Raw genomic sequence first — 8,347 nt, forward strand, 5'->3', positions numbered from 1 at the left:
TCCAGATATGGAATTCCTTAAAAAAAAGTTACCAAGAAAACCACATCAACTCCCTCAAAAGAGGCAGCTAGTCTAAAATTGCTTTTGGTATTAGACTAATTTTGTGAGGAAAAAAAACCCTTGAGAAAACGAATGTCTTTTGTAGCTAATCCATTAATTATAAAAGGTCACAATAAATTTGTATTATTGAAAATACCCCTAACAGGTTAGTCTAAGTAAACTACTCAAGAGAAACGCGGTGAATTAGTCAAGTTCTCACACACACTGAGAATAATATTATTGGCATTTCTAAAAACTCAGTAAAATGAATATTTAATTATGTATGACCTGCTCTTTTATATTGACTCTGCTGCAGTCCTGCTGCTTGGAACTCAACCTTAGTGGAGGAAGTTAAGTGGGCTCTTTCAAACTTATTCTCCAGCAAAGCCCAAAGCCATCAGCATTTATAAAGCATGCAAAAATGAGTGTCCTTGTTAACTGATATCTGGCACAACTCTTGGAATGGATGCTGACATTCTGGTCTGTATGTTCCATTATACAAAGGGCATGGGGTTTGGCCACAGCTGGCTAGAAGAGAAATCCTTTGCTGTAGGAGGACTCCCTGCTGGGGCTTCAAAGCTGGAATTCAGCCCAGGGGCTCTATCCTTAACAGTATCTGCTCTGTCTTCTGTACCAGGTAGAACTCTAATGAAGCAGAAGATCTGTTTCTGTTCAATACCTTCCTTACTGTGTTCCTAGGTCTCCAACACTATTTTAAATCTATACAAAGGGAAAAGCAGTGATCAGAACAGTGTGTCTCCTGTGACCTTGTTTATCCAGTTGCGAGTATTAAATATCTTATCCAGAATTCTAATGCCAAGGTTAAAATAATTTCTTTATGAAGTAGTTCCCTATGATGAAGTAGAGTTGTTCAGGAGACAGATTGCTCTGAGAGTGGAACATTATTAAGTGCAATTCACTTTGTTAAACTGAGCAATATGCATTGCTCAATTGAGATTTTCTCAGTGCTGGGTGAAGTGAGGGCTTTGGAATCAAATTCCGTGCTGGTCACAATTCTTTTGATACAGCCCAGGACACTGTTGGCCTTCTGGGCTCAAGTGCCCATTGCTGGCTCATGTTAAGCTTCTGCAGTTAAACATGCTTTAGAATTGCTGACTGCACTATTAACATGTATTTGGGGAGGAAAGATGCACAACTTACCTTAATATCCTTTATTAGAAATAAATATCAGAGTGTGTTTCATCCTGGTGTTGCCAGAATGAGATGGCTCCATTTGAAGGAGTGCCTCCTTTGGAGTCAGGCTCATCATTTATACCAGCAGAAGATGTGTCCTTTTGCATGGCTGTTTGCTGTTGTAAATATTAACCTACAAGAACTTGGCAGCACAATGAGACTGTTCAGCTGACTGATGCAGAACTGATATCCTGCACTGAGCATATGGAGAGTCATCCCGTATTTGAGGTACCTCCTGGCTTTTGCTATCATTTAACTTCATCAGCCTTAAAATAATGAAATCATTTTACTTGCCAGAAAATTTCTGTATGGGCAAAGCTTGCTAGCATTTCTGAATGCCTGCCTTCTTTTATGGTTATATATTAGGTCTTCTGGAAGACTGTCTATCCAAAGACTGGGCCCTTTGGATTTACAAGCTTATGGAATTACTTCAGTCTAATAATATACTAGGTATCTAGGAGCTGAGGAAAAATCAGATTAAATGTTAGAGGTATTTTCTTTTCCTACCACAGGGCCAGTTCTGCCCTTTATGTGAAATGCAGGTGACCTCTATGCAGCTGCAGAGGAATTTGACCTTCAAAGAGTATTTTTTCAACAATGACTAGGCACCTTCTTTTGTTTGTGATAGACTTACATAAAATTATCACCTTAATTAAAAGGAAAACTGTAAGCACTTGGCCTTCTGCTTAAATTTGAGGACCCTTTTTTCCTTGTAGATGGGAGAGACACTGTTTTCTCTCATACTGCAGTACACTCTGTTTAGTAACCCTTCCCTTTCCTTCAGACTGGAATTACTCATCACAGTCAGAATTAGGGCTCACTCATCAGTAAAGATGGATTTTATAAATTCATTACACTTCCTTCCTCTAGATATGATTGCATACTTCTGTCTTAATGAAGAATTGGCTTCAAATTCCATCTATAGAAACTGTTTGAATTGTAATCTGTAACTGACAGCTATATATAAAAAAAGCAACATTTAACATGATTCTTAAAGTACCAGGATGCCCTAAGTCAAGAGCAAATAGTCTTGGGGAAGGTTAGTGGTGGTGCCTACAGAAAAGATACTTTGGGATACTTTTTGGTGTCAATAATTACCAGCTTTTCTTGTTGAAACCAGACCTTTCTCACTGTTGCCCTTGTGAGATTGAAGTGTGGTAAATGGAATGACGTTAAAAGATTAGAATAGAATAGAATAGAATAGAATAGAATAGAATAGAATAGACCAGGTTGAAGAGACCTTCAAGATCATCGTGTCCAACCCATCAACCTAAATTAGCGAACAGGAGTAGACTAAATTTTTAGAGCTTAACAAACAAGAGACAGAAAGTGAATTTTATTAACACTGCTAACAATGCCATTCTGGGTGCTGGCTGCTAAAGAAGCTGTAACTTATTATTTCAATTTCCTCACAAGAACCTTGAGGAGTTTCCTGCATTCTTAGGTGCTGGTTTCTATATTAATTTTCAGAGCCATCCTCCTCTTTTACACAATGCTGTCCTCCTCCTACACAATTTAGTTGTTTCACAATTGTATTGCACAGCAGATAAGTTTCCTGTAAATTGACAAATACTGCAGGTCTTTGGTGTCATTTAGACCGCAGCCTGGAAGCCTGAACTTTTAGCCCCTGGGAAGATTTGACTTTTTGTGGATAAAAATTGTTTGTTGACTTTTCCCTTGCTTGGCAATGAGCTGGTCGAGTAGATGGTGTTAAAAGCCCAGCAAGCCTAGAAATAGTTTATTTCACACATTTAGTGGCATTTCCTTAAATGTGTTTCTGAAGAAAGTTTGCATCTGGGGCTTTGAATAGGCAGAGATTAAAATCATACAGAGTGATCACACAGGTCCCAAACTTATTTTCCTTTGATTTTTTTAACTCAGAGCAGGGGTGTATCAGAAGTGTCAACACGCAAAATCAGACATGCATGCACCTCCTCTTCTGACCAGGACAGGAGTCAAGGCCTGTGCCAGGTGGAGAGCCTGCCCCAATGGTAGGCTTTCCCCCTCTTCACCACACTGACTCAGCTGCGGGCTGGTGTGCCGGAGGAAGCTGGCAAAGCCAGCGGCGTGACCCAGCCTTCTATAATTAGATCCTGATGTAAACCATGGAGTTAAGCCCTAACTACTCAACTTTCATCAAACTGCTTTTGTCACTGCTTGATGCATGCTGATCTATTGAGCAAGCAGGTACCAGAGCTAATCCTAAAAATGCATTGTTATTTTTACAGTGACCTTTCTAAGTAACCTGAAAGTGGTGTCATTTGGATCAAATTGGAGCTGCTGGTCGTTCATTAGGCTCATGTCACTGTGCATGTGCCTCCAAAACATTTAATCAAATACCCCCAGTGCTTATTTAGTGCACTTCATCTAGCATAGGACAATCTTCTTTCCCATTGACAATAAAACCATAATGTCTTTTTTCTTTGGCATGAAAAAAAAAAAAAAAGGAAAGGAGATGTTTAACTCTTCTGATTTTTAAGGGTTTAAATGACAAGGTCTGTCTTCATTGAAATCGGAAAATCACTGTTTAGTTGTCACTTAAATTTTGTCCTTCAAATTTTGAATATCCTAGTAATACTTTTTTCTGATGCTGTAGTTATTTTGAAATTACTTTTTGCGGGAGTTGAGAAGCATGCAGTAAAAATGTGTCTGAGTTACAGGAGCAGCTTAAAACTAACACTATCCTGAAACTAACCCAAGCTATCCTGCACTTGAAAGCAGTTTGATGATTAAACTGAAGAATTAAAAACGTTGAAAAAATGCAAAGCAATTCAGAAAGGAAGTAATTTGTATAACTAGCAAATATTTAAATCGAACAGGACTATTTCCTGCAGTGTAGGATTCTTTGCAGAGTGTTTCGAACAGTTGAACTCACAACAGGAAGTGATTTGCTGTTGAAAATACGATCACATGAAACTCAGTGCCTATAGTGATAAAAGGGAAGTACTTAGCTTGGTAAAACTGCTGGTTGATGTGAAGGCATCAGAGCAGTTTAATGACACTCTATGTTTTAAATTAGTTTGGAATGTTAGAACCAGGGGCAGAGAAGACATGACAATCACATGCAGCAAGCATTAAATGACCACAGGTCTCCCTGAACAGCAGATGACATGAAATGGCTGTTTGAAAACATAAAAATCTTTATCATAGGTACCAGAAAGTGTGAAACCAATTAAAGAAGGATGTTTTAGACCTCTGCACTGTCACATGCAGAAGTAATTGATGACAGTGAATAAAATATTTTCTAAATTCCTATGCGGGTCAAGGTGTAAGCATGGACCTCTAAGTAAAAAATTAAGCACCTTGAAAACCAATTTGCATGTTTTCTCTACAGTGACAATGGGAAGGATGATGCTTGATGATATCTTATTATGCACTTGGAGGCGGTAAAGTGTGGTACTTTTTATTTTGAAGTATTGCCCTTTCAGGTGGCAGTGGGGTAATCTTTTTCAGAGGCTGGGGAAAAAATTCAATTCTTAGTGTTAGACAATGCAGAATTAAAAATTTTCTGAGCCTAATACCCATTGTCCCTCCTGTCAGCTGTATCAGCTACTACCTCTGTCCAGTTTATAAATCACTTTGCTAAACCAGGGTATTTTTATGGACTTTATATTTGACTCTGTGTCTGTTTGGGGGGATTTTTACCATGTTGTCACCCTTGAAGGACCTCTGAGACTTTAAAGACTGAATCTGCTGTTTGATCCACTGCCCTTTATATTCCTAAAATACTTAAAGCAGGATCATCTCCAAAGTAACTTATTTTCTTAGGTCCTAAGGCCAAAATTAATAGGAATCATTCAGCTGACTTTGGTAGCCCTTACATCTTCATTGTATCATAGAACCATAGAATCATTAAGGCTGGAAAAAACCTTTAAGAGCATCAAGTCCAATTGTAACCCAACTACCATGACCACTAAACTACATCCTGAAGTGTCACATCTCTACCCTTCTTGTATACCTCTAGGGATGGTGACTCCGCCACCTCCCTGGGTAGCCTGTTCCAACACCTCACCACTCTCTCAGTAAAGAAGTTCTTCCCAATATCTAATCTAAACCTCCCCTGGCACGACTTAAACCCACTTCCTCTTGACCTATCACTAGTTACTTGGGAGAAGAGACCAACACCAGTCTCACTCCTACCTCCTTTCAGGTAGTTGCAGAGAGCAATTAGATCTCGTCTCAGCCTTCTCCAGACTAAACAACCCCAGCTCCCTCAGCTGCTCCTCATGTGACCCCCTCCAAACCCCTCAGCAGCCTCTTCGCTGTTCTATGGACACCCTCCAGGACCTCAATGTCTTTTCTATATTGTGGTGCCCAGAACTGAGCCCAGTACTCAAAATGTGGCCTCACCAGGGCCAAGTGCAGGGACACAATCCCTTCTGCTGGACAAACCGGTTTTGATATAGACCAGGATGCCCTTGGCATTCTTGGCCACCTGAGCTACTGCTGGCTCATGTAAATTAGCTTAAATGGATGTTAGATCTGTTGAGTACATCTTTTTAAGGAATAATTCCTAGAAAATATTTACCTTTACCATTCTCTGGTACTGCCAGGCAGCATTCACTGTCTTTGGATGGTAACTTGGCCATTCAATAGCTCTTCTGCTTTAATCTGCACTTAATTCACAAATATGACAGTATGGCATTTTCCTGACACATGTATCTGTGCTCACCTACCCTTTTAAATTTATAACAAAAGAAATTTAGTTCAAAGCTTCAGTGTTAAATTACTATTATAACCTGAATTTTACTTAAATCTTTACGATATAAACATGGCATTTTAATGCTTTCAGCAATAAAAAAGTATTTTATTTTAAGTAAGTCACTAGAAAGATGTTCTAATTGTTGAGCTCAAATATATTTGCACACATTCCAGGAGGGAGAAATGATCTAGTTTTCAGGTATAACACAGTGTCATGATTTGTCAAGTTTTCTGTACTATGCCCAAGTATGACCATAGCTAGGCAAAAATAATTTGCATTTCTAAATTAGTCATTTGTGCTTTCTCAGTGGACTTATTGTTGCTTTATTGTCATGTGCTCTTTTTTGATAGGAGTCACACAGTGTCTTCCTTCCTCTCACTAAGATCAGTTGGGCTTTGGCAATGAAGTCAGTTGGAATTACTCGACCCTTGATTTGTGTTTGTAAAGAGCTGGCTGTACCTGTGCAGGGTGCTGTGACTGGTGGGAAATTCTTCTGCTTTCTTGGGATATTGCAGTGCCAATATCCTGTATACCTGGTGCAGTGAAGCATTACACTGCTAGGAACTGAGACCAGTCCAAAAGAGGAGAATGTTAGTGTACTGCAACCCAGGCATGAATGATTTCTGCACTTTAAGAAGTTTAGCAATTTTTGTTGCTTTGCCCCAGAATCACAAGGCAACAGGCTGAAAAAAAACATGCATGATGTAATTGTTTAATCCCCGGCTTCCTGTACAGTTGGGACTCTCAGTAAGGTGAAGATTACCAGCAGAGTGAACCTAGCTGAAGTTCTGTTTCCCACAACACTTGCTAGTTTTGCAGTTTCTGCCCAAAATCATAGTTTTCCAAATAACCTCCTTTAATCACAACATGCCATGTTGACACAAGTTGTACACTTAGTAAGCATGCCTTACCTCAACATTTGTGCATATTCATGGAAGCACAGAAAAAAATGCGGTGTAGAAGTTACTTCAGACCCAATGCAGTCATATACCCACTGATAATTACACAACTATTTATTCAGCTTTTAAAAGGGGAAAAAAAATCAGTTACCAAAGCAACTGCTATATTATGTGTTACTAATGCTATTTTTAAGACAAAGAGCATTGGTGAGGCACACACATTGATCGGTATCTTTTAGGAACAAGTCCACGCTTTGCAAAGCGGGGAGAACACCCGGGCTATTGTAATCACTGGGTTTGTGAAAATAGAAGATCAGATCAGTTTGCTCAGTGTTTCCTCATAGTTGAGTTTTATCACCATTTTTACAGCATTGTAAAATACCTCACATGCCTTTTAGGTAATGGTAAGAAAGGACCCAAAAGGATGTAATGATTGGTGACAGCAAGGTCTCCATGAATTCTGGATGGCTCTGGGAGATCAAGCAGCATTTGCAATCCAAAGTTAGCAGCCAGACACCCAACGTTTATGTCACTGCAGAAGACTCAATATAAATACAAGCTCCTGATGGTAGATTGCTTCCTTTCTTTTCTGCTCAGCCACTAGACCACTCCCCTGTTGCTGCTCTGAGAACATAATGTGCTCTGTATTCCTTGCTGCAGAGCAAATGATTGGGACAGAAGATGTTTGCATATCACTGTTATGGGCTGGACAACTATGATTCTGTGTCATAGTGGAAAATAATAGCACATGACGAGCTACATAAATAATGTTTGCCCTAAGTGCACTCATAACTAAGTTACAGACTTTTAAAATGCTTGTTTCTACTTTTTTTTTTTTTTTCCTTCTTTTTTTTCCTGGCAGTCCAAAAAAATATGGTCAGTTTAGGAAGAGATGAGTTTTATTAATCATGCTTTCACTTTTTCTGTTAACAGCCTGTTCATGAATGGGCTGACAGTTCCTTGATTCTAGTTGCACTTCAGAGTTGTTTACAAGATAATAGTTTCCAAAATAATCCTGGTCCATAGCTCACTATAACCACTGCATTGTGAATGCCGAATGCTGATCAAAGTCCTTCAGATGAGATAAGTCAAGTGATCCTAGCCTGAATATTATAGGATTCAAATGCTTTTTGTAAACCTGTAGGGTAATGAGCACGAATGTAGCTTTCTGACAGTTAGCTAAAGGTCTGCTTTTAGAAGCCCTGGAAAACTTAGTATGAAGGATGCCTGAGACATCAGGAACAGTGTGGCCAGCAGGAGCAGGGAGGTCATTCTGCTCCCGTACACTGCACTGGTTAGGCCACACCTCGAGTACTGTGTCCAGTTCTGGGCCCCTCAGTTTAGGAAGGAGGTTGACTTACTGGAGCATGTCCAGTGAAGGGCAACAAAGCTGGTGAGGGGCTTGTGTTCCAAGCCCTATGAGGAGAGGCTGAGGGAACTGGGGTTGCTCAGCCTGGAGAAGTGGAGGCTCAGAGGCGACCTTATTGCTGTCTACAACTACCTGAAGGGAGGT

Source organism: Dryobates pubescens, chromosome 19, assembly GCF_014839835.1.
Source record: "Dryobates pubescens isolate bDryPub1 chromosome 19, bDryPub1.pri, whole genome shotgun sequence".
NCBI lineage: Eukaryota > Metazoa > Chordata > Aves > Piciformes > Picidae > Dryobates > Dryobates pubescens.